Source organism: Arvicola amphibius, chromosome 2 (genome assembly GCF_903992535.2).
Source record: "Arvicola amphibius chromosome 2, mArvAmp1.2, whole genome shotgun sequence".
NCBI lineage: Eukaryota > Metazoa > Chordata > Mammalia > Rodentia > Cricetidae > Arvicola > Arvicola amphibius.
Genome location: NC_052048.2, coordinates 84,032,373 through 84,060,331, shown reverse-complemented (window position 1 = coordinate 84,060,331; position 27,959 = coordinate 84,032,373). Strand labels below are relative to the sequence as shown.

At 35.4% G+C, this 27,959-nt stretch overlaps 1 pseudogene; it reads left to right on the top strand.

Annotated features, from left to right (window-relative positions):
• On the top strand, positions 1 to 27,959 carry LOC119807263 (annotated as a pseudogene).

Here is a 27,959-nt window from a genome sequence, read left to right as displayed (position 1 = left end):
ATGATCCCGAGATCAGTGCTGTACTTTACTGGGGAGGCTATCGAGGATGATGACGATGATTACGATGAAGAAGGTGAAGAAGCTGATGAGGAAGGGGAAGAAGAAGGAGATGAGGAAAATGACCCTGACTATGACCCAAAGAAGGATCAGAACCCCGCAGAGTGCAAGCAGCAGTGACTAGAAGGCCTGGCCTTGAGGACAGCCTGCCCTGTAATAGCCTAAGCTCGACTCAGCTACTCACAGCCTTATGGTTTTGTACTTTCTTGGTAGAATCAGTAAGTTTTTAAAGGAAAGGAAATTGATATTTTAAAGACCAATTTGTTCTGCTAGACTCCTTACTATAGTTCTGTCAGATATGTTGAATGCATATAAATCCTCTCTATTGCATGTTCATTTATTGCTGCAGCTTGGTTCTTCTGGAATATTTTTATCATGTAGCTATTATAATACAATTATGAAAATCAAAAAAAAAAAAGAAAATGAGGTAACAAGCCACAAGACACATGGCAAAGTCAAGATAAGAAATATGGGTTAATTTAAATATAATAGTTAGGTAGTAGCAAGCCTTACCTATTGAACAAGCATTTATAATTTATATAAAGTCTCTCAGTCATGTATTTTGGAAGTGGCTCTTTGATATTTGATAGCACGTGGTCAAGACAGGAAAACTCTGCCTATAGAAGTAACCACTAATTTTTTTATTTGATGTCTGTTGTATAAAATGGAATCCCATACGTGCCACTATCAGTGATGACAATTTCTGAGGTTCAATGTGTCATGGGTTCTATGGGAAAAATCTGCTACTATAATTTCACTTACAAGCATAGCTGTAAAATGCTTCCTAATGGCATATACATATATATATATATACATATATATATATGTATATATATATATGTACACACATATATACATAGATAGATAGATAGATAGATAGATAGATTAATACTTGGCTCAACTCTCATCAGGCAACTTTCTTGCAGTAGATCATAATTAACCTAGAAAGTCACAAAAGGCCAATACACAGAAAATAAGAGACTAAAACGGTTGCGGGAGCTCCTTCTGCTCCTTCAGCCAATAGCCGCTGAGATACCAGCCCATTGGGGCATGGTCTCTCTCTTTAAAAATGCGGCCACTTCCCTCCACTTGAGCTCTGGCTTCCAGCTCTGCTTCCAGCGACTAGGCTCCCTTCCTGATTGCTCAGAAGGCTGTTGTCTGGGATGGTGATCTGTAAGTTTTTCCCCTTCAAATAAATAACCATTCTATTAGTCATAATTCCAAACTGGTGTGAGATTGTTTATAATTTACGCCTTCATTAAACTGCTTAGTACTACGTGGAAGGTCTATCTAATCACATCCTTCTCCTCAGGGCCCATGGATATGGAAAATGAGACAGAAATAGTTTTAAAGCAGCTAGAGGTAATGCATGATGTCCAGAAAAGAGTATTTTCCAGATACAATGGGGCAGATTCATATATAGACTAAAAGAGACACTGTCAGCATCTATAAGACGTGCACAAAACTTGGACCAGATGAAATCCCAGCAAGGAGCCACAGTAGGTGTGATTTTTCACCCCTAACCAAGAAGATTTTGCAATTGATATCTGATGAAAGAGGGTGGGGGACGGATTGGTTTTCTTCACTGGGAATGACAATGTAACCACACTCCAGAGCAGGAGAAATAAGTCAGCACAGTTTGCACCCTGGCATTTTTGTTTTATTTTTTATTATTTGAAAAAGTGATCATGGAGTTGAAAGTATAGGAAGTTAGTGAAAAAAATTGAGTGGATCTGGGAGATGTGAAAAATAGACTCAAATAAATTGATTGAAATTCTAGAAGAATAAACAAAACAATTATTTTATTTTAATTGAAAAACCCTTTTTTAAGAAAACAGATTTTATTAATGATTGATATACAACAAGTAATAGATAAGAAAGTTATTTTAACTAATTGTTAAGTATTTCAGTTTCTGTTGCCATTATAAACCAGTGGCATTCAATTTTTAAACAGAATTCTTACATATCTTGTCCTATTGTTTGTGCTTTGAACTGAGTCATAGCTTTGTTTCCAGAAAAATTTCAGGAGAAACAAAACATCTCCAATACTTAATTGAAACATTGGTGCCAAGTACAATTATGTAATTTCTGTGAACATCAGTGATACATATCACTGGGAAATACTTTCTTTGAATTGAGTTTATCAGTTCTGGCTTCCCTATTAACTGAATGCTCATGACTTTTAGTCAGAATGAAATTAACCAATAAAGGTTCTGCTCTGTATCCATCAACTAAAAATTTTTACCACTATAGATTTTCCTTTTTCAGTTATTTTCTATAATCAATCATTTTAAGTATATACTAGTTTCTGTGGATGATATAAATATTTTTTATTTCCCCTAAAGGGTATTAATTTTTGTCAGTCCAGGCATTTCATAACACTAGTCTCATATAAATTGTAACCGAAGTTTTCTGCCAATAATTAGTTATGATAAAACATAGGCCAATGATGTGTAGATTCAACAGAACAATTAAAGTCAGACATGCTAAGTTGGATTTTGCACATGGATGTTTAACAGCTGAAGTGGGATTCCCTGATGTATAGTTTGAATATATTTTATCACCATTGGTTAATTAAGAAGCTGCCTTGGCCTATCACAGGCCAGATAGGTGGGAAAATTAATCCGAATGCAAGGGAAAAAAAGGCAGAGTCAGGCAGACAACATATAGAGACAACGAAAGAGAACAACATGGCAAGAATCCTACCAGTAGGTCACAGCCTCATGCTGGTATATATAGATTAATAGAAATGGGTTAATTTAAGATGTAAGAGCTGGCTCAAAATATGCCTAAGCCATTGGCCAAACAATGTTGTAATTAATAAAGTTTTCTGTGATTATTTGGGTCTGGGCAGTTGGAAAATAAAAGTACAGTCTCTGCTTACAGACAACCATTCTTCAGGGGTTCCATATTTTGTTCTATGTTCTTGTCTCCATTCTAGCCACTTAGGTAGCACTAACTTCCCTTTGTTATCTTCTAGTCACATTCTTTGTATTTTAGAACCCTGGGTTATGAGACTAAAGTAGTTTCACAAGAAAAGAACTAGATCAATGTGAAAATGACTAGTTTCAGTACTCCTTGAAGACCTAAACCATCTTAAGTTCCACTTGTATTTCTATTTCTTATTATCACAAAAATTTTAATATAATATCAAATGTTTATTAATATATTTGATATCTTAGTCCAAAATATTTCTACTAGCAAAAGACTCTGTCATGCTAATTTTCAAATTGTGATTGGAGTATCAATAAGAAAAATAAGAAAAATAGTTTTATAATATGGCAACCATCTGCATACTGAACATTTTAACATAACAAAGATGTTATTAATATGGTCAAACTGTGCTGGGAGTATACTTCAATGGTAGAATACATGCTTAACATGTATGAAGTTGAGTACCACTGGAAAAAAAAGTAAGACAGTAATTATTTTCTTTTCTCCAATGTAGACTATTGTTCAGACATTATATTTCACGATTGGATGGCTTAGCATATTTCCCAGTTCCAGCAATAATCCCATTCTTTAAATGAACCAAGGCATGCTGTTGTTGACTTCTATACATTAGAACAGTTACTTTGTTCTGCTGTTTAAAAATAAAAATGAAAATAGAAAAAGAAAGAACATTTCCTAGATTACTTAACAAGTTGTAATTCCCCTTGGGGGAAATCTCTTTATAAAAGTTTCTTCCAATGCTCAGAGAAGCCCTGTCATGAAAAAGCAAAAAAAAAAAAAAAATCTGCCAATACTTTAAAACAATATACAAGTCATCCCATTATCCATGTTTCATAAGTAGACACCATTTATTTCAAAAAATTGACCTGGTTTGAAATAAACAAAAAATAAACATTTTGCACTGATTATAAATACAATGAACTAATTATTCCATTTGAAAGATCAAATTCTTCTTAAGTATACTAGTTCAATGGGATAGAGAGCCTAAAAGGTCTTAGAATGACTTCTGAAAGCTATCATAGTGATGTAAATGTTGATAAGTATTTTGCTATGTTTTCAGAAGCATTATTTCATTAATTCAAAATTAAACAGATTCAGTCTCAGAAACAAAGAGTAGGGAACTTTGAAAAACAAAATGAAGGGCCAAGACATAGATTAGCATTTCTTTAAATGGATTAGATGATTTTATTCAAAGTAAATTTCTTTTCTCTACACCTTATTTCTTGAACTGATATTTCAAGAGAATTTAATGAGAGCCCAGAAATAAAATTAGAATTGAATTAACATACCATAAATCATTACTGTGAATATCTTCAGGATTAATGTTTTTTAAAATTTTTCTTTTTATTAATTAAAAATTTCATTTCTCTTACCATATTTTCCCCTCCTTCCTCTTGTTCTGTTTTTTTCCCTCTGCCTCTTCTTTACTCATACTCCCAACAAATGGGTGTCAATGAAGTGAGGAATATCAAGTTGAGGTAGGACTAAGCTCCTCCCTTTGTTCTGAGGCTGGACCAGGCAATTCAGTATGAGGAATTGGTTCCCAATAATCAACCCAAGTATTCAAGACAGGCCCTGATCCCACTGCTAAGTGCCCCTAAAATTGATCAAGCTACATAACAGTCACACATATGTAGAGGGCCTAAGTGGTTCCATGCAAGCTCTCCAGCTCTAGGGCTAGAGTCTGTGAGCACCTATGAGCCCAGATTAGTCATTTTTATGGGTTCCCTTTGATTTTTCTGGGTTCCTCCCCTGGCTCAAACAGTCCTTCTTCTCTCTCTTCTACAGGATTCCCAGAGCTCAGCCCAGTGCTTAGGTGTGGATCTCTGCATCTGTGTTTATCAATTACTGGATAAAGGCTCTCTGATGACAGTTAGGGTAGTCAACCATCTGATTATAGGACACGGCCAGTTAGGTACCCTCTCCTCTACTGCTGAAAGTCTTAGCTAAGGTCATCCTTGTGGATTCCTGGAAGTTTCCTTGGTACTGGGTTTTCCCCCCGATCCTGAAATGCCTCCCCGATAAAGACCTACCTTTCGTTATTCTTCCCCCTTTGCCCCACTCAAATTAATCGAGGAGATCGCTTCTATTTCCCTTTTCCAGGGAAATCTAAGAGTACCTCTTAGGGCACTCATTACCTAGCTTCTCTGTGGTTGGGCAGCATGGTTATCCTTTACTTTGCAGTAAATATCTACCTATGAGTGAGTAGATACCATGTTTGTCTTTCTGAGTTATCTCACTCAGGGTGATTTTTCTTCTGGTTTTATCCATTTGCCTGCAAATTTAATGATGTCACTGAGAAAGAAGCAAGTAGCTTTGAATTCATTGGCAAGGGGGCAACTTCCTAAATAAAATACCAGGAGGACAGACACCGACATAAACAATCAATAAATGGGACCTCATGAAACTGAACAGCTTCATGAAAAGGCAAAAGACACTGTAAATAAGACAAAATGGCTACCCACAAAATGGGAAAAGTTTTTCACCCACCCCACATCTGACAGAGTGCTAATCTCCAAAATATATAAAGAACTCAAGAAATGACATCAAAATTTTAAATAATCAAATTTAAAAATGGGGTACTGATCTCAACAGATGAATCACAAATGGCTGAAATACACTTAAGGAATTTGTGAATAGCTTTTGCCTTCGGGGAAATCAAAATCAAAACAAAGCTGAGATACCATCTTACACATCTCAGAATAGCTAAGATGAAAGAATTAATGACAACTTATGCTAGATAAGTTGTAAAGTAAGGGGAACACTCTTCCACTGCTGGTGAGAGTTCAAACTTGTATAGCTACTTTGGAAATTGAATAGTGTTTTTTCACAAAATTGGAAATAAATCAACCTCAAGATCCAGCAATACAACTATTAGGGATATCCTCAAAGGACATTCAATCATAATATAAGGACACTTGATTAACTATATTCATAGAATTTTTATTCATAATAGCAAAATCTTGGAAAAAGCCTATATGACCCGAAACTGAAGGATGGATAAAGAAAATGTAGTCTATAAAAAATGGGGTATTACTCATTTGGAAAACAATGACATGGAATTAGTCAAAATAGTAAACACACACAATGCTATGAGAGTTTTTATATAAATATATAAATGTTCTGTATTTGAATTTTTAAAATTAGAATTTTAAAATAACATTATAAGAACTTATTTTTTAGGGACTGTACATACACTTTCTTTAAGCTAAATAAGAGAAAATTTGAAGCCAAATTATAACAAATATCAAATATCTAACCTTCTAAAATGAAAAGTCCCTAGTCTTATATTTTCATTCAACTGTGAAGTTCAGATTAGAGTTAGATTTAAAGGGTTTTCTCTCATGTACGAAGCTCCAGGTTTGACACCCATTGCCACAAACCGAAGAAGCTTAATATTCTGTAAATTCCAAACATATTAACTGTTCTTCAGTTTAGCTGCAGTAAACCCATCCTAATGAAATTATTCAGTTAGCAAGGAAAATATCTTATGCAGTAGATGTTGTCTAACGTGACAATACAATGAAAGTGTTTCTTATTCCCATTCAAACAATTTCTAAATTGAAACAAAATTACACTATTTTCCCTTTCCTCCCTCCAAGTACATACCTCGTTTTTACTTTAATCTTTATTACATGTGCACTTGCACGTGTGCGTGCATACACACGCATGTGCCGTACACACGCATGTGCATGCCCAAGTATATAGATACAATCTACTTAGTTTGTATATTGCTTGTATGTATGTTATTTCAGAGCTAATCATGTTGTACCAGATAGCCAATTGAGAGACCCCTGGGGAAGACTCTTTTTCTCTTGCTCTCAGAATTCCTTGCTTTCCTGTAATTTTTGTCCAAGAGTGGACCCATGTAAGATTTTCTACTTCTATATTAGATAATCCATTGGTATTTTTCTTGTTCAGATCTTGTCAAAGTATCCATGTTAGAAGTACTACTGTACATAACACCTGTTAGAAAAAAAGAAAACTTCACATTTGAATTGATATTAAATTCCATCAACTTCCTTGTAAAGTCTAGGGATGATTTTGCTTATAAAAATAATTTTTAAATAGCTAATTTTCATATTATTTGTTTCACTAAGAAACTTATTTCAAAAGAATAATCAAGTGACTTAATTCTTCCTGTCTGAAGCTCCGTACAGAAGGATAACAGTGGAAGGCGTGATCAGCATATTTGTGGGCCTTGGAGTTCACTCAGGATTCCATGTTAATCAGATGATGTCTTCTTGACACCTTCTCTTCTATTTCTAGGCACCAGAGAAATCAGGGAAACTCAAAACACTGTGGGAGAGTCCCTCAGAGATTTGTTGTGCAAAATGTTTTTGGACTGACTGTATCCTCTGGTGTGTGTTTCATAATGCTACCAGTGTTTCCGTTGTAAACAAACACTTCTGTTGCTGTCTTTAATAAGCCTCTAAGAGAAATGAAGCTAAGACTGGAGAGCTTTCTTTAATTTTTCTTTTCTTTTTATAAATAGGGCAAGTCCTTTTTTTCTAATTTCTGGTATTGAAGAAAGGAAGTCCCTTAATCTAAAATATGGGTTTAACAGAATGCCAGAACATTGGAGGATTTTATCTCATAAAGCATAGGAATGTATTCTGCTCATGTAACCTGCTGAGATGATGAAATATATTTTTAAACTGTCTAAAGTACCTCATTTAAGCCAATGTCTGCTACGTGTGTCAGCTTTCTTCATAAACATGGTGATAGTTTTTATTTTCAAATTTTTATTTATGTACTTAGAGCAAGGAAAGAGTATGGTGTGTGTGTGTGTGTGTGTGTGCGTGTGCGCACGCGCATGCGCACCAATCCACAAGCTCAAGGACAACTTTCAGCATTCAGGTCTCTTCTTTAATTCTACCATGTGGGATATAGGGTTTGAAATCAGGTTACTAGGCTTTGTGGCAAGTGCTATTTTACTATTCGTGAATCATACTTTATTCGTTATGTATATTTTACTTAGGACAATGTTAGAGTAGCATTGGTTCACTTTTTTTACATGAGTTCAATTTGTTGCTATATATTTCAGCTAATACTTTTATAATTTCCACTCAATTTTTTTTTTCATACAGAGTAGAGTAGTGAAAGCCCCAACCACAGGCTGCAAAGGCTGTTCTCTAAATCAGAGTCACCATAGATGTCTTCTCAAGGCAACCCTGATAGACCTTCAACTGTGCAAAATAAACTATAGAATCACAGAGATGAGAGCCTGTCATTGATCTATGTTTTCTGTGGACAGAACTCAGCAAGTAGCATCATGTCCTAAGAAGCAAAAGGCTTCAGGACCAGTTGAGCAAAGGTTGGGAGGCCTTGAGATACTATGATTTCCCCTGGCTTGATTTTACGTCAAGGAGGCAAATAAATAAATAAATAAATAAATAAATAAATAAATAAATAAGACCTCATGACTGGATTCCACAGGGAGTTTAACAAAGTGTCAGATGCATAAAAAAAAAACAATAAAAGCATCTATGGCTTTGACTGACTGGCAACAAGGCCATGCTTTTGACTGAACAACTAACATTTGATGTAATAATTATGTCTAGTAATGTTTGTGGTGATACAAGATATGCATTAGTTATTTGAAGTTATAATTTGGAAAAAAATAATTATTAATCTGACTAAAAGAAGAATAAGCAAATAAACGTCCATGTGAAGTTTTAATGTTGTAAGGTATAGGCCTAGATAATATAAAATGTACCCATTTTTTTTAATAAAATCATGAATGTTTTATAAAGGTTAACACAAATATACTAGAAATATTTTAAATCACCTCAAGTTTCTGATTTGGGAGATTTCTGCATTAAATTTGTTAACCTTTCACAATTCCAATGTTTTAACTGTGAAGCCCTTTTGTTTAAACCTGGAAATAGAAGTTTGACAATGGTCTTGCCCTAAGATGCCTAAAATCACCAGCAAAGTCCTCTTTCCTTCCTCTTGCTGGAAGTGCTGTTTCTAAGATATAAAAGCTTGTGATTTTGGGCCTACTATGAAGTGTTAAAGACTTTGAAGCCTTATAAAGTCTCTCACTAATGATAGGCTATTTTATTATATTTTGCTGGCTTTCATTATTTGGCCTCTCTGTTGCCCATATTATCTTTTGGCAGCTCAAGTATCACATTAGATCAAGGTACAAAATACATTCTACTAATTTTATCTGACTTCCATACAACATGGAACATGTTCATCACTAAACTAAATTTCTATTTTTTGCTTTAAATTATTAATAAAATATTTGACTTGTGATAAAACATTTCAAATACATGAAATAATATAGATATTTTAAGTGCTATGTTCTATGTTGAAAATCCTAGTTTGGTATGATAGTAGCAGCTGGAAAGAAATGGGATGAGACATGGATAGATTATGGTTTGTAAAAAAAGTCACCTTAGAATTAGATTAGATCACATGGTTGGGCTCTGGAATAAGCTGCTGAGAAGAAACTTTACCCATTATTCAACTTGAACAATTCTTTTTAGTGAAATTTAACTCTGTATTTATTGAAATATTTATTCAATATACACAAAGAAATGTGGTAATGATGGAGACTATGAGATGATTGGGAAAGGACGTTCCTAGAATTGGGAATAGTAGAAAGGGCTACATAGGAGAGTTGCTATAACAGACAATAGTATGCTTGAAGAAAGAGAATTTTCATCATTATTAAGAAAGAAATCTTCAAGAACACATTACCTAGGAACACTGTATTTATTTATTTATTTATTTTTTATTTTTTTTCCAGTTTATTTATTTTTTATTAAAAATTGCCATCTCCTCCCCTCCTCCTCCCCCTTCCCTCCCCTCCCCTCCACCCATACCCCCACTCCCTCCCTCTCCAGGCCAAAGAGCCATCAGGGTTCTCTACACTATGTTGAGTCCAAGGTTCTCCCAACTCCCTCCAGGTCCAGGAAGGTGAGCAACCAAACTGACAAGGCTCACACAGAGCCCGTACATGTCGTAGAGACCAAGCCCATCGCCATTGTCCTTGGCTCCTCGGTCAGCCTCCACCATCAGCCACCCGCAGAGAGTCCGATTTGGTCGCATGTTCCTTCAGTCCCATTCCAAGTGGACTTGGTGGTCTCCCATTAGTTCTGTCCTGGACAACGGCAATGAATGTGAACTGTACAGCATGGACGGGCTCACTATGAGCCTTAACCTTCACCTGGCGATGGATGGAGATAGAGACAGAGCCCCACATTGGAGCACCGGACTGAGCTCCCAAAGTTCTGATGAGGAGCAGAAGGAGAGAGATCATGAGAAAGAAAGTCAGAACCGTGAGGGATGCGTTCACCCACTGAGACGGCAGGAACAAACACTGTATTTAAATTAAAAATTGAAGCATAAATATCAACACATTTATAAAAAAGAGTAGGAATATAAATTTTATCAGAGATAGCAGTGTTTGTGTGAAAGCATAAAGAACACATACATACACACATAGCACCTTTGAGAGAATGAGAATTTCAGTAAACAAAGTGGCCAGAATAACATGCTAATACCTTCTAGAGTACTACTGGCCACAGTTGATATTTGACTATTAACTTTAACACAATAATAAACCCTTAATAAATTTTCCTGTGTAACTCCACTTAAAATGATGATTCTGGATTCCTAACTGAAGACAGAATAGGATAGTAGAAAACAGTAAGCAAGAACACTAGGCATTTGCATATGTCTGGGAAGGAAAACTGATGGGAAGGAGCTGACTGACAAAAGCAGACATACTTGTCACATAATTTGGAGAAGTAAGAACAGAATTTGCTGGAAAATTGCTTATGAGGGAATGGGAAAGAAAGGATAGCTGAGCATTTTGCTCAAGAAGTGTCATGCATGATGAGGCAATACAGAGACTAAGGAAAAGAATGAGTTCTGTGATAACTGAGTTAGACACACCATAGTTCCAATCATTGTAAATCATTGGAGGTGCTCTCCTCAGAGATAGTTATTAACCTTCTTCATTATTTTAATTGTCTCAAGTAGCATATCATAAATTATCTAATCCATAAGTTTATTGTTCATTTTCTGCTCTGTATTTTAAATATGAAAGCCCTTCTGTCATAAATTAACCATGTAAACAGTGAGTAAAGTCACACAAATAGCACAGCGATTGTGTCTGCTTATTACACACTCTATTTACTACCCATGTCAAAGCACATTGGTTTCATAGTAAATTTCCTTTTGAGATTTTTATAAAATTATTTAAATTACTTAAAAATGTGACAATGTTCATAAATCATGGACAATGACAACTTCCTTTTTCTTTGGAATGTAATTATGTGAGATATTAAACAGGACCTTTTGCTTCCTTCTGGGTCTTCTTGATAAATCAGGATTCTGCCATAGTTTATATCAAGAGGATACAAAGGGAGGCAAGATATCACACAGATGATGGGAATGTTCCTTTGGAGAGACTGAATAGGAGACCATCTTGGAAGGAAATGTTAGGATTCTCTAACAAGTCTGCAGTAATAATTATGAAAACTAAAGAAAATCAGTTAACATATGAGCTTGAGTCATGGTCCTAATTCCTTATGAAGGAAATTGAAATACAGATAATGGAGAAACACGTGAAGCAGTATATGATGTTGATCCTGAACTATGTGCTTTCAACTGAGTACACAGGACACAGCACGAAGACAGCAAGCTGCACTCCAGAAAAAGAAATGCTACAAAAAGATAAACTGTGCCATAGCTCATTGGGACTCCTAAGGTCCAGAATGGTGAGAAACACTTCAGTGTCACTTAAATCCTTAAGTTTATGGGGTATTTATGAAAGGAGCTGGAGTGAATTGGCAACATTTATAAAGATTGCCTTGAAACACGAGGTCTACAGGATGATCTATTGGGGAAAATAGAGCTCACAGTGTAGTTTGGAAAATATATGACAGAATTTCCTCAAAGGAATCACAAAGAATATTTTCAGAGAAACTTATTTACCTTACCTTACTCTCCTGCTTCTACTGCTGACACTATCACATTGAAACACTGCAGAGTAGATAGAGGAACATTTAGTTGTGCTCATTTGCTAGTTCAAATATCAAAGAATTGATCGGTTGCTTTTCCTGAATATTCTCTCCTTGGCCTAAAGCTGACCATGTGTCTGTATCACATGGTCATCTCTTCATGCCAGTGCAGCCCAGGTTAACAGGTTGGGCTCTGTCTCTGCATTGTCTCTTTGATACTCCTTTTCTTCTCAAAGCCCCAGGATTACTTGACTTTATCTAGCCTTCATTATTTCTCCAATGTTCATGTTTTCAAACACATTCACTCTGTGGCCCTAGGGTTTGCTTATCAAAATTTGCATTGTAGAGAAACTCAATTAAGTTCTTAGTATCTACTTTCTCAAAATCACTAAAGTAGGATGACTTATTTGTATCTTAGGGGTTATGTAGCACAGTGGTCTTGTGCATTCTGGAAATGCTGAGAACCTAGCAGCTGATAATGAAGCTGGACACTCGGTAGTCCCAATCAAGAGATTTAGTCTGGAAGTTACCTGGAGAGTGGCTGGTATTTAATCCATATTTGAGGGCCAAGAAATCTCAAATCCAATGTCAATGGACATCAGCAGCAGCAATGGCAGAACATTTGTTAAGAGAGAAGAGACAATCACAATCATCCTGGCATGAAATTTTGACAGTGTAATTAGAGATGAGCAAAGTGACAGAAAAGCACTCATATAGTCTAAAGCCAGTAATACTCTAGTAAACTAAGAAAATGCTATGGCAGTATGTGAACAAAGTTTAAATGTTGTAAATACTATCATGACTAATTAGAATATCAAAACACTAAGCACCCATTAAAAGTCATCTATATATTAAGCTAATTCTTTAAAAATAAGTCTCTGTATTTTTGTAAAAGTCAAAATGTAAAAATTCAGATATAATATCATATAATAGAACTGATAAACAAGAAACAAAAAGATTCAATATAATATAAACTGTGTTAATCATATGATATATTTTTTATAAACTTGCATGTTTCATTTTATTTTAACTTAAAAACAAAATAAAATATAAAAATTATTTTCTGCATGATTAAACTCTCCTAAGTAGATTCACTGGATAGCCTTTTTATGCAAATTTTATTCATGCGAGAAACTTTTGTAAATTCATTAATATGCTAAAATAATTTTCCATAAAAGCATATTGAACATATTAATGAAAATTTGCCAAAACAACCATCAGTGCACAAGTAGAGGGAATTTGCCAAGTTTTCTGTCCAACAGGCTCGCCAGGCTACTTGAGGCTCAGGAGGATATAATTAGGCATGGAGATTTGTTTTCTGTAGCTAAGCTGTAAACTAAGGGGTTACTTGCTGCTTTTCTAGTCAATGATTTTGCTAATGAGTTCCTACCATTCTTTATCCCGGTGATTTGGAGACAACGAAGCCTAAAATATTTTTTGAGGCTGTAAAATACTGTCCCACTGTATGTCTATTCTTATCTTAGGTGATTCACTGATATTTGCACAATTTATTTTAATGTCTTTTTTCTTTCTTGCTAAGGGTGGTAGGCAGATGGTTAAGTGAACTCTTCAGGCACATGAAAATTAAACTTGACATTTCTGATCACCTTGGCATTTCAATTGGTACTGTCATTATGCAGGTCTTGTTTAGTCACCCATGTTGTTAAAGTTTATTCATCAAGAATACTAGTAATGTCAGACAGCATCTTGCAGGAAACATTTTAGTCCAGTGACCTTTAAGCTCTTCCTGGCTCTTATTCTAGTATGTTCCCTGAACCTTATGTGTAAGCATTATATTGTAGATGTAATGGCTAAAGTCAGGCACACCATGGTCATTTAGTATCTGTAATTTTATTTTTATGGATTTCATATCTTAAGCCCCTTGATTGATTTGTTATAAAGTTTTATGCGTGGTGAAAGACAAAGTTCTAATTTCAGTGTTCTACCTGTAGCTGTCCAGTTTTCTCAATACCACTTGTTGAAGATGTCTTTGTTTATATCTGGCATCTTGGTCAAAAGTCATGTGTATAAAAGGGTGTGGGATCATGTGACTGTCTTCAGTGTTATTCCATTGATTAATGTGTCTATTTTAATGTCAGCACCATGCTTCTTTTTTTGTACTACGACAAAACTTCAAATGATAATGTATCCAGCAGTGTATTTGGTGTTTAATATGGTTCTGGCTACCCTGGGTCTTTCATGTTGCCATGTGAACTTTAATGTTAATTTGTCAACTTCTGTTGAGAATTACACTGGATTTTTTATTGTAATTTTATTTAGTCTGTAAATTGCTTTTGGTGGGATGTCCATTTTGATCATATGAACCTCACCAGTCCATAAGCATGAGAATTTTTCCATCTTCTCATCTTCAAAAATTCTTCAGCATCATAAGGTTTTAATTGTACAAGTCTTTCTCTGCATGGTGAGATTTATTAAAAGATAAATGAGAATATTGTGAATTACATTGTTCTTGTGTTTCCTTTATTATTATGTTAGTTTTTATGCTGCTAGTGTCTTGAAGGAGTTTATCAGCTGTAGTGTTCTTCTGGTGGAGATTTAAGTCATTTATGTATTCAGATGTATATAATTTTAAAATAAGGATATGTTGACTTATTTTTTTATGTGAATATCCTGTGTACCTTATTTGTTGTCTTACAATTTTGGTTTAGATTTTATTGAACAGGAATACAATTAAACTATATTGCTAAGGAATGAAGGAGTATATATCATTGTCTTGTTCCTGGTTGTATTGGAAATGCTTAGGAATTTTTCTCTGTTTAATATGATACTGGTTGATAGCTTATTGTATATTGTTTTTACATGTTGAGACATGTCCCAGGCTTTCCTAAAACTTTTATTATGAAGTAAGTAAAAAAAACAAAACAAAAAAAAAACAAGCAAACAAACAAACAAAAAACACTCATTTTGTCCTAGTAAAACAGTTCAGCTCAATGAGGTTTTGCCTTTAGGATTTGTTCCCCTCTTTGTTTGAAGTTTTCCTTATCAGCTATCTCACACTTCTGGCATCTAAAACAACTTGGCGGTTCCAAACCAAACCAGACTTTACTTCCAAAACCTCATGCAATGATCTTTCAGAAGCTGGACGTAACATATTGCTTGAATTCAGTGTCTCTCCAAAAGTATAAAGGACAATTCAGTGACCACACTACTCATGAATCAGTGTCTCATTGATAACACTGCTAATTTCAGCTGCCAGTTTGAGATACGTTAGTGCCCCTTAAATAACATTTTCCCCCACCTTTTGCTATTGTTGCTGTTTATCCCAAGTTGGAAGTTTAGGTGAATGGACACTTTAGACTGCCCACTGCTCATGGTAGTCTCAGGGATGGTGATGCTCTTGGGAAGATGGTCTCTTTTGCTTATGCACGCAAGTCCAAATTGTTAAACCACAGTAGAAAAGTATTGCAATACACACAGTCATTTTTTGAGTGCATAATATCCTTGATATTGAAGAAGTAGACAATGGTGAATAAGGCAATGACCATGGCACTGATACTTGTTAGGAAGACCACCCAAGATGATATGTTTCTGATATACAGATTCAGGTTCCCGGGGGTGGGGGGGTGGTGCTGAACAATCTACAGAAGAGGTAAATCATGAGGGTCCAATCTAATATCCCTGGATGGTGATGTACTGGTATTTAATATTGACAATGAATATTCTGAAAGGCTTGAGAACATCCAAGGTCAGGATAATGGCCAAATATCAATTTAGTTAAATATGTGACAAAATATTTGGGTTTATAAGTTTCCTCATTTTATATAAAGGGTTTATTATAATATTTATATTCAACCTTCCATGGTGGAGGCTTGGAAATCAGCAAGAGTCCTGTGGATTGTAGAAACCCAGCACAAGATGTTTCAGAAGGGAATTATATTAGCAACTGAACTAGAGACTTTTCTTGTAATATTTTGTTAAAGAATGTAACTGTAATCTGCCTTTTCCATAAGAGTTTATCTGAAGATAAAATTACAACTAGTGGAATAATATGTTTTGGTTAAGGAGATATGAAAATAACCTAATATTGACTCATCTCAACAGTTGTTAGTGGTTTTTCTTTTGCACATTTAAAAGGAATAAGAGCAAATGGGATAGAAAACAAAACAAAACAAAATGTACAGTTGCAAGAGAAAAGGACACTGACAAGCTTAATGTTACTCCCAAAGATTTGGATGGAAAATATACTATAATTGTTAAGGATATTTACTCCATTAAGAAGAGGGCAGATTCTCACTGGAATAAAAAGAAGGATGACCCCAGGTAAGACCCCCATTCCCAGTTCTAACTTAAATATTAATTATTTCTTATTGTTATGATAAAACACCAACAACAATGAAATTAATGTACGGAAGGGTTTATTTCCACTTTTGGCTCAAGGAAGAAAAGCATTCAGCATTGCAATTGCTACAAAAGTGTGGCAGCCAATAGGCATGGCAGCTGAAGCAGTGACTGACTGTTTACATCTAGAATGACAATTAGAAAACAAAGACAGTCAAAAGGGAATAGTGCATGACTTTCAACTATCAAAGCTTACTCCAGGAACATAGTTCCTTTTTAAGATCATACCTCCTAAACTTGCCCAAGCAGTACGTTCAAATGGGAACTAAGTTATCAAACTTCTGATTCTAAAATAGACACTCTTATTCAAAGCACCATTAAGTGCTATGAGACAATGGTCTTTTATCCTGTCCACTTGTATTATTTTAATAAAACGCTGATTGGCCAGTAGCCAAGCAGGAAGTATAGACAGGATGACCAAGCAGGATGTAGAGGTAGGGTAACTAGAACAGGAGAACTCTGAGAAAAGCTCAGTCTATAGTGTTACCCAGCCACAGAGGTAGGAAAACTCAATTTGCAGTCATCGTCCAGCCACAGAAGAAGTAAGATGAGAATGCCTTGCTGATGAAAGGTACCAAGCCACATGGCTAATGCAGACAAAAAGAGTGGGATAATGTTAGATGTAAGAATTCGTTAATAAGAAGTCTGAGCTAATAGGCCAACCAGTTTATAATTAAAGTATCCCTCTGTGTGTTTCTTTGGGACTAAAAGGTTGAGGGACTGGGTGGGACAGAAACATCTCTTTGCCTAGGGATAGGAATTTCCTCTGTATAGAGTGGAATATTGACTCATGAAGACTTGCACAGATCTTTTGCAGGGAACCATATTGTTGATCATTCTTGGGAGCAAACATACCTATCATTTTAATAAGACACATTTTGGTAGAAGTACTTTTAGTTATCTTGTTCTTACAAAGATTAAGTCCATTTATGAGTTGTACTCTGAGCCTTGAGGATGGGAGTTGAGTTACAGATATCCATTTTAAGAATGGATACCCCATAATCATTGATTTTCTGCACTTTTGACTAGTTGTGATTCTCTATAGTAGCCTTCACCTACTACCAAATAAAGAGGCTTATTTAATGAAGGATTCAGGCTGCATTTATCTGTGTTTAAGGATAGCTTTGTACAAGGCAATTGGACATTATATCTGTTGACAGTATGTTTTTAGGCATTTTTTATAACTGTTTAAGTTGATAAAGTCAAACTGTGGGGATATCTTCCAGATGGGTTCTAAGGAGAGAAAGAGAGAGAAGAAATTTAACATTATTTGGGTTTGAGGTTGAAACATTGATAAACCTATCTTTTTCAGATTCAGGCAGTACTGTGATATTGAACCAAGCCAAAGACATGATGCCCTATGTCTGTGCAAAATTTGCATTATGAAGAAGAAAATTACTAGTGAGAAATAACTGCCTTAATAATCTTACTATTGTCTGTGGGATGTAATTTTATCATTGTTAAAGAACATAGCAATTATTTCATTTTTGTTTGAACTTTCTTGTTGAGTGTTTAGTAGAAGACAGATGACTAAAATTAATCAATTTCTATTATACTGTAATGGCTTGTTAAGATCTGGTCTCCTCGGGAGTCTCTTGAGCTTCAAAAGAATCTGTGGTTCCTCTAGCCTTTCATTCGCCATATATTTTATATTCCGAGAATAAGTAATGCTGGGTTTGTCCATTATTTTCTTTGGAAAAACTAAAGATCTTTTACTGCTTTGCTGATATTCTACTTTGTAAAACTTCTTCTGGTTCAAGTTCACCTAGTGTGCCCTCCACTTCTCTTTGAACATGGGAACAGGTAACCTGTCACAGTCACAGGAACGTTTTAGAATTAATTATGTAGTTGCTATCTTTAGACTTCATGGGAAAAATTTTGACCATTTATTTATTCTAATAACATTAGTATAAGCCCTCAATAATGGCTATTAAATGCCCATATGGTCAGTTACATCAGTGTGATGCTTTTAACTACTGTGTCATATTTAATTAAAGCTTGGGCCAAAATCGAGCAGTTTCATATAAGCCTTGGCTTGTCATCCATTTTTTTCTTTAATCCAGTCCTTGTAATTGTGATGAGGAGTAAAGCAACAACTCAGTTGTTTTTAGTAAAGATTTAATATTGATGGCTTCAAGTTTGACCTTAAAATTTTTAATATGCACATATCTCAAAGTTCATCTTTTATGAACTACTCAGACCTTAGTATGTTGTTTAGTCTATCCACCTTTCCTTCTCGTTTTGAAACATTAGTTGGCCACCTTAATCTTCATACACAAATCCTTCTTAACTACAAACATGCCCATTTTACTTTCTTCTAATATTTCTTACCCTAATTCCAAGTTCATTTTTATTAATACTATTATCCATAATAATATTTAAAATATTATCATCTATTGAGAGAATATTTTCCCAATGGGAATCTAAGCAATGACTGTCCCCCTCCTCATAAAGTCCTATGAGAAACCAAAGTTTGATTCCACCAAAGTTACACACTGGGGAACCAAGGATTTCATTTGTCTTACTTATAGACCATGGGCAAGGTTTTATTGAAAGGAGTATAGGTGATTAAAAGACAGACACACTGGAAAATCCTTCAGAATGAATATTTGAAGCATGATTAATAAAAACAGAGAGAAAGATATTAGGATTCAACCTGAAGGTCAGAAAAGAAAAACAGTTAGCCAATGACTCTTATCTCTAAATCAATCTGAAATGATGATCCTACCTCCAGGAATCTCAGAATGAGACTGTGTGAGAGAGTTGTCTCCACCAATCTTATATTCCTCTCTAGGGCTGGAATTAGAGGCATACACCATTACAGCCTAGTTTCTACAGCAAACTAGTGCGGTTACTGTGTTTAAAGGTGTATGTCACCACTGCTTGGTGATTGTAAGGCTGATCAGTGTGACTGTTTTACTCTCTGATCTTCAGAAAATCTTTATTTGAATACAAATGAAATAGCACTATGAATACTGGCTTCTCCACAGCTACACTGATTGAGCCTGCTCTCCCTACTCTTCTCCAGAATATGTACTTCAGCTCCTCCCCAAGATCACAAGACCGTAAGTGGTTAGAGCAAATCAGTACATAAGAGGCTGGGATGAGCCTTTAATCCCAGCACTTGGGAGGCAGAGGCAGGCGGATCTCTGTGAGTTCGAGGCCAACCTGGGCTACAAGAGCTAGTTCCGGGACAGTCTCCAAAAGCTACAGAAGAAACCCTGTCTTGAAAAACCAAAAAAAAGAGAGAGGCTGGGACTAGTGTCTGGATACTCAGGGGAGGGGCCAATGACCCTGCAAACCATGCTTTTTATAAGTGACTGATAATAGTTAGCAAGCCCACCTGTGGTGAACATTTGTAAACAGACACAGTTGATAGCATGAAGTTGAGACTTGTTTTGCTTGAAGGATAATACTGTATAACACCATATCATTAAAAGTGAAGGTGCGTGGTTGATCGGCAGTTATGATTCACCAGACAAGCTTTAATATATATAATTCAGTTTTAATAAAGGAAAGGAAAGGGAACTTACAAATCCAAGGTTCCAGCGAGGAGGGCAGGAAAACAAAAGAGCAGGCGGGCCGCAGGCCCGCAAGATTTTATAAGTCAATATTAGCCTAAGGGGGACACGCCTAAGAGGGACACGCCTTTAGACCAAGGGGGACACGCCTTACAAAACAAGGTTTTTGGCTAGGCTTCCCCTTCAAAAAGCAAGTTCAACCCAAAGTACAGATAGGAAAAGGTGATTAACTCATGCCACATGTATACATACTGTTAACTGTGAGTTTTTGTAAGTTACAATTAAACATTATTTTGAAAAAGCAGTCAACTTCATTTTGTTTTGGAAAATACAATGTAAAATATCTACTGTCATAACCATGTTCTTACTTTTGAATGTAGGAAGCAGATTAGTAAATAGAGAGAAGCAGCAATTTCAAAACCCACATGTTAATTTGCCTGGAAAATTTACACACAAAACTTATATGCTACTCTGTGCCACTGAGGATAACAGTTTTGTTTTTGTTTCTTCTAAATGACTAAAAAAGAGGGAATGTGCAAGTGCTGTACACTGGACAGGAGACTTAGTATTGAGTCCAGTGTTCACAGGCTGGAATGAAAGCACCTATCCTCATTACCTGCAAACATGGGCAGATGAGTCTGGTCATCTTCTGGGGATGATCTTCTGTTTCCTGTGAGAGTTGCATATGAAACAGAACACTTGATTTTGAAGAGTAACCCTCTGATATATTTAAATTTTATAAGGAACTAGATGAGAAACAATCAGCATCTATTATTATGGAAGATCAAGCAGACAGAAGACTCTGTCTTCCAGGTTTCTAATCTGCTATCTTTCCTAGCTAGACTTTGTGTGTCCAATTGCTTGGGAGCCTGTACTTAAAACTGAAAAACTCATTAAGGACTTTTGCTTCTATAAAGAAAAAGAGTTGTAGAATAACATAATACTCTGATTTTCCCCCATTAGAGGTTATATTTTATCTTCTGATCTAATTGCAGGCTATGCTTAAGTGCAGAATAACATTGGGCATTTTCTGTTGTTTTGTTTTGAGATCTGGGTTAAACTGTTACAAGCTAGGAATGTCTTGCTGTCTTTCTGAAAAATAAAAGAAAGTGTTTTGGGAATGTCTCCCAAATTTATTGTCTTTTTTTCCAGGGCACCATCTGATATTTGTCTCATTTCTTCCTCCTTCAATTAAAATGAACCATGAAGAAAAGAGAAGTCTGGAACACTACTTTATCTTCTCCACAGAGACTTGCATTCCCTAGCGCTTGTCCTGCTTCATTAGCAACTTAAGAAAGAGAATTTATTAGAATATTTGCTCTGACCAATTTGACTCTAGATGAATAATATGCAGTAACATAAATTAATTGTCCTGTATCTAGCCTAATTTATCTCATTATGCCTGTCCCTGACCCGTAATCAAAAAGAAAGTCTCTGTAGTTGTATCCAGAGGTGTGTGTGTGTGTGTGTGTGTGTGTGTGTGTGTGTGTGTGTGTGTAGGTAAAGAGGATTTGGATTTGTGACTTAATATCTGTGGTGCAGGAAATCCCCTTCTTCTGTGACTTTGAAGACTCTATATGATTGATAAATTTATAGGTAACGTAATTTACGCCTAAGTGTTATGGTTGCATTAGCAAAGATAGTGGGACTTTACATAGTTACTGCTATTTTGAAGATGTTCCTAATCAAGGTTGTTACTAATCATGTGACTATGGCTATATTAAGAACTTCATTAGCTCTATTTTGATGAGGTCACCAAACAAATGATGAAAAAGTCACAAGGTTACTTTCTGCCTGTAGTGTGCTCAACTCCATCATGAAGTAATCCCATCCCCTATCAGAACACGAGCCTCTGTGAGATCTGACCACCACATAGATTAAATGTTGTTTACAGCAATAACAACACAGCACAGATGTTAATTTACAATGGATATAGCAAGAAATCTTTTCTGCAGTTAAGTTTCTCCAATATATCAAAGCAAAAAAACCAAAGAATTCTGTAATCAAAAAGAAAGGAAGGGGATCCCATATGTTGTATCACCAACTGTGACTGTGAACACCAAGTGATGAATTCTGGATCTCATGTAGCTCTTCCTCCTCATCTCCAAGGTCTATGATTTCTTCAAAAGAAACCCATGAAATAAACAGAATGAATACATTGGGGTGTCCAGTACCCACAGATGGCGCTATTGCTTTGGGAGTATGTGGAGGAATTGGGAAGGAGAGTGACTGATGTGATTTTGTCAGACCTGAGCAGCTGTGGACCTTGATCAGACAAGTCAGTAACTCTTCATGTTGTCAGATACTTAAGTCCCATAGATACCAACTAATTAGAAATAGTTAAAACTGATTCAAAACTGTAGCAGCCTTCAGTGGTGCTTTTAGCCAGTTAGAAAAACAACTGATTGGATTCAATGTGGTCTAGAACCTAATCACACCAAACATCGCTGGTTCCCTCACTTCCCCCAAATCTGATCCAGTCCTCTTTTATTTCTGAAGGAAATCCAGCAGGAATGGAAATGAGTGAGAATAATGTTCCGAGAAAGCAGAGAGTTCAACATAGTATCATTTAGTTCTTTATCACATGGATCAGCCAAAAAGAGATGAATGGGAAAAGAACCCAAGAAAGGGAAGGATTGTAAGAAATATATTTCTTTGAGGGAAGTGAGGTTCCCTGCAAGCTGGGCAAAATTCCAAGGCAAGAAAGATAAAAGTAGTTATCTGTTTTGTCTTCAGAGACACTTCCGTAATATCCACTGAGGGGTCACCAAATACATTAACAGAATTTATGAGTGTGTCCCATATGTGTTCTCACTGAGACTGGAAAAATTGGAGACCTGATTATGTTTTTTAGTCTTATTAATAAAGTAATTTAAATTTTCTCAAAGGAACTGTTACCTATTTTGTGAAATTTTAAAAATAATGCACTCCGGGAAAGGCAAGTCATGAATGTCAGCAGTTGCATGAAGGAGGGGAGTGTTGGAGGGAAAGTGGGGAGGGGGTATGTCATTTAGGTTGACATGAAGGATGAATATTGAACAGCCAGTTGATTAGGGAAGATTTAATGAAGAAGTAAGGAATCTCAAACTACTAAAAGCTAAAAAAAAGTGAAAGGAAGGAAGGAAGAAAGGAAGGAAGGAAGGAAGGAAGGAAGAAAGAAAGAAAGAAAGAAAGAAAGAAAGAAAGAAAGAAAGAAAGAAAGAAAAGGAGGGAGGGAGGAATGGAGGGAAGGACAGAGAGAGGGGGGAGGAGGAGAGGGAGAGAGAGAAAATAAAAGGTAACCTTTTCATTCCGAATAGAGGAATGACCCAGCCAATCACATGGCTGCCCGGTTTGTAGAAATTGCCTTTTCCTGACATTCATTCATTAGGAATTTAAGGTTTTCTATGAAATGATCATTCAGCCAGTGGTTGAAATATTGAAATGTTCTTTTCTATGTCTTGTTAGCCTATTGAATGGAAGTGCTTCCATAGTTTTGTAAACAAGTTTGTTATTGGTGTATAAAAGGACTAATCCTTTCTCAAAGGTAATTTGGTATACTGCCATTTGTTGAAAATTTTGATTATTTCTAGTCTTTGGAGTCTTTGTAATCTCTATGTATAATATTAAGATATGTGCAAAAAGGCATAAGTTGACTTTTTTTCTACTTGTATTCATTTGATTCCCTTCTCTTGTCTTACTGCTCTAATTAGGGCCTCGTTATCATTGAAAAAGAAGGAGCAAAGTGAACAGCCCTGTCATATTCTTGATTTTAATGGAATTGTTTCAAGGTTTTGTCTACTTAGGATAATATTAGTGAAAGATTTGTTATGTATAAGCTTTATTACATTATCATGTGTTTTTTCAAGTCCTATTTTCTATAGGACTTTTGTCATGAAGACATTTTAGATTTCTCTCAAAGATTTTTTTCAACATATATTATGATGATCATGTGATTTTTACTTTGAGTCCATTTATATGATATGTTGTGTTACTGGTTTTACCTATGCTGAAATATCCTTGAATCTCCAGAATAATGTCAACTTGATCATGACAGAAATGTTTGATGAATGCCTGTATTCAGTGTGATTTGCAAATATTTTGTTGGGAATGTTGTCACCCACTTATGTTAGAAGTCGTTTATTACTGTTTTAATCTCCTTAATTCTTATGGGACTACATAAGATCAACCTAGATGCCCCTGAATGGAAGAATGGATAAATCAGATACATTTACACAATGGAGTACTACAGAGTGGTAAAAAATAATGACATCTTGAAATTTGCAGGCAAATGGATGGATCCAGAAAAAGACCATATTGAGTGAAGTAACTCAGAAATACAAATATATTATGTACTGATTCATAAGTGGCTTCTAGATGTAAAACAAAGAAAAAATAGCCTACAATCTACAACACCAGAAAACTTAGACAACAAAGAGGGCCCTAAGAGAGACGTATATGGATCTAAATAGGAAGGAGAAAAAGACAAGATTGGGAGTGTTGGAGTCAGGCGACAGGATAGAAGGGGAGAAGGGAAGAAAGGAAGGAAGTGGAGAAAAAAGTGTATAATGCAATAAAACCAATAAAAAAATCTTTCCTTAATGTAACTTTGGTGGTTGAGATCTGTTTAGGACTTCAACCATCCCTTTGAATTTTCCATTTAAGAAGAGTTAAAGTTTTGAAAGTTTACCTTATAATTTTCTGAATTTTTGTTGTCTATTGTAATGGTTACTTATACATATCTAGTTTTATTTATTTAGGTCTTCTTTTTCTTTTTGGAGGTATAACTGAACTAAAGATTTGTCAATATTTTCTATATTTTGAAAGAATAACCTCCTAGGTTCATAGAATCTTTGTATTATTTGAATATTTTGTTTTGAAATCATTGATTTCTGTTGCTTTAAAAGTTCTTTCTATCTGCTGCTTTTAAGTTTGGTTTGTTCTTATGTTTCCAAACTCTGGAGGATCAAATTTAAATCTTCTACCTGTGTTTGCTCTGACTTTTTAAATGTAGGTACTTTGTGTTGTAAAGGTTTTCCTAGGATTGCTTTTAACATCACAATGTTATATTGTCCATTTCTGGAGGTATTTTGTTACTGTGTCCCCCCCTCTCTCCTCTCTCTCTCTCTTCTTTGAAACTCTTTGGTCCATTAATCAGTCACTGGTACATTGTATAATCTCTGTGAGGTTTTATAAGATCAAAATATTTCTTTGCAATTGATTAAGATATATTGCATTCTATAAACCACCTCATTCTGATGCATCTTGGAACAAAGGAAAAATAAAGTGAAATCAATTGTATAATTTTTTCAGTGAAATTTATTTATGCCTTTATAAGTATTTATTTCCTAAGTGTAGAAAGCTGCCATGAGATTTATCTCTTCAAAGGTTTGCCTTCAGGAAGTCCCATTATTTACAACAAAGTCATAAAATTTGGTATTGTGCTTTCATTAACAGTGAGGAGTATATTTAAGCAATGGATAAATCCTATTAACCTGATGAAATTAGGGAGAGAAAGACAATATTTGGAAAATTCTCTTTCTTTCTGCAGTTTCATCAACTGCAAACTAGAGATACTGGACTAGATCTTCCCATGGATCTTCGGAGATCAAAGTCTCAAGATTTTTTTCTGAACAGCTATTGTGTGTTGTAGAAAACTCTCTTCATACAGAAGTCCCAGTGAATAAAAATCTTGGTTTTGACAAATTGAAAGAGATGCTCTAAAAATTATCAATAAAAGGGACATCCCATCAAGATAATAATAAACTCTGATGCTACTGATTTTTGCTTCTTGTCCCATTTTTTACCATTTATCAAGTGGTAGGAAAGATCACAATTAAATTATGAATGCCCACCACTTAATGTTAGCTTCAGCTGTTAACTTCGTAAATTTAGACACAGCTAGTTAATGACATATTCTTTCCCTGTGATTCATGTGTTAACAAGAAGCACCAGAATTTCCATGAAGAAAAATCCCACTTACCACAGTTTCAGTGAAGAAACCGATCAAATCTATTTCTTTCTCCTGCTGACAAGAGTTCTTACCAGAACTTTTAGTGAATCACGAGTATTAGTATTTTATCAAGAATTGACAATTTTTTAAATGCCAAAAATTTGACATATTATATATAAATTCGAAGAAAATTTAATTTTATTGGTCATAGCATAGTTCTGTTTTATTAACCTGTATACTATGCGTGGCACAGTGATTTTCCTTTAATCACTCATGTCTTCTGGAATCACTTCCATTCAACCATGCAGGGTACACATATTTTAATTCCCCCTTTTTAAAAAAATGAAATTAGCTTACTAACCAGTGGGTTTTTATAAGATGTTTATACACAAGCTTATTATTTGGTAACACACTTCTTAACCTGTTTTGTCTCCTCATCCCTTCATCCACATGTTCTAGCTTCAACTATAATCATCTATGACTGCTCCCCATTTATTTTTACACTGTGTGTGATTTAATTGTAATACAGTAATAAAAACACATGATGCAGAAATTAAAACAGACACTTTGATCAATGGAATAGAACTGATTACTCACATGAAAGCCTCAATTCCTATAGCCTCCAGACTTTCTAAAAAGACACACTGGAGAAGAGATAGCATCCCCAAGTTTTGCTGGCAAGACTGCCTAACTAACATGCAGAATAATGAAACTAGATCCTTATCTCTCACTCTATATTAAACTTAACTCTAAGTGAATCAAAGTCATTGTACATGGGACCTAATTTACTGAAATTTCTTGAAGAAAAAAATGAGTTCACTCAACTTTTAGCACAGGGAATGATATTCTGACTAGGAACAAAATATTACATTGAGCAAGTCCAACAACTGACAAATTAGCACTCTTTAAAGTCAAAAGCCTCTCTAGTCAAGGGATGCAACCTTTACTACTCTATCTACACTCTCTGCCTACTTAAGGCAATGCTACAGATGAGTTATTGAACATTAGTTGAAAGCTCTGAGAGTAAAACAGAAGTATATGAATCATTAGATAATCCATAAAGAATCCTCTTGCAGTCAAAGGACAGAATTATAGCAAGAAATGCATATGGAAAGAACCACTTGGAAGGCAATGCTGCCAACTCCAATAAACATATCAGCTATATCTTTCAGTTGTTACTGGGAGCATGTATCAAAACTGCTTTCACCAGAAAGTGAAGAGAGGACACTTTCGTTGCACCCTATTAAGAAATGATTCCAACTGAATGGGTGTGCCAAAGAATTCTTGAGAGAAATCTTGCTATATAGAAAGGATGTAAGTTGTACTCACTGAAAGTAGAGATGCTCTTTTAAGAAGATGCCAAGTATGATCCACAGTGGTTTGGGGAACATGAATCATTCTGACCAAGACTTTTGAAATATTGGAGAAATCCTGACCACTCCAGAAATGTACATTGGTTTGTATGAAGATTAAATTTGGTGTTGATATAACTACTACCAAAGAGATTGTTCTTGTTAAAGTTATTGATAATGATTCCTAGAGACTCTGCTTGACAAATTTGAGCCAGAAGAAGATCAATCAGTTTTATCATTACCTAAAGAAAGGGACACTGAAGGGGCTCCAGATGATAAAGTTAAACATTGGGTGGGTTGCAGAATCTTCTGAAATAAGCCATTGTATGGTCACAGTATTGATGAGTTCAACTTCTTATCTTGGTCACTATGAGAAGAAAATCCATAAGGTTTTTTAGAAATTTTGAATCCCATGGCTCAAATTGACTAACTCCCACAGAGAACCAGATGAAACTTGAAGGTTTAAAACAGAATATGAAGGGGATAGCATTCCTGTTGTATTTGTCGCAGCAGCAGTCAGATACAGTGATTTGGGTTCCATGATGCCTGGTAATCCTGAATATCCAATTATCAGCTGACCTCTCATCAAACCAGACTGGGGTGCTCAGAATATGATATCATCTTTTCAATTACCCTTTTGCCTTGGCTGTTCAATCATACTTTGCCCAGAATGATCAGTTTTGTTTCTTACTCAGATATTTGAATTAGACAACTCTTTGGATGGGCTGAACAGCAAGCAAGCATGTTGAACAGGTAGATGTCCTTACAGTAGGTCAACAAGAAAATCAGAGAATTCAATTTATAA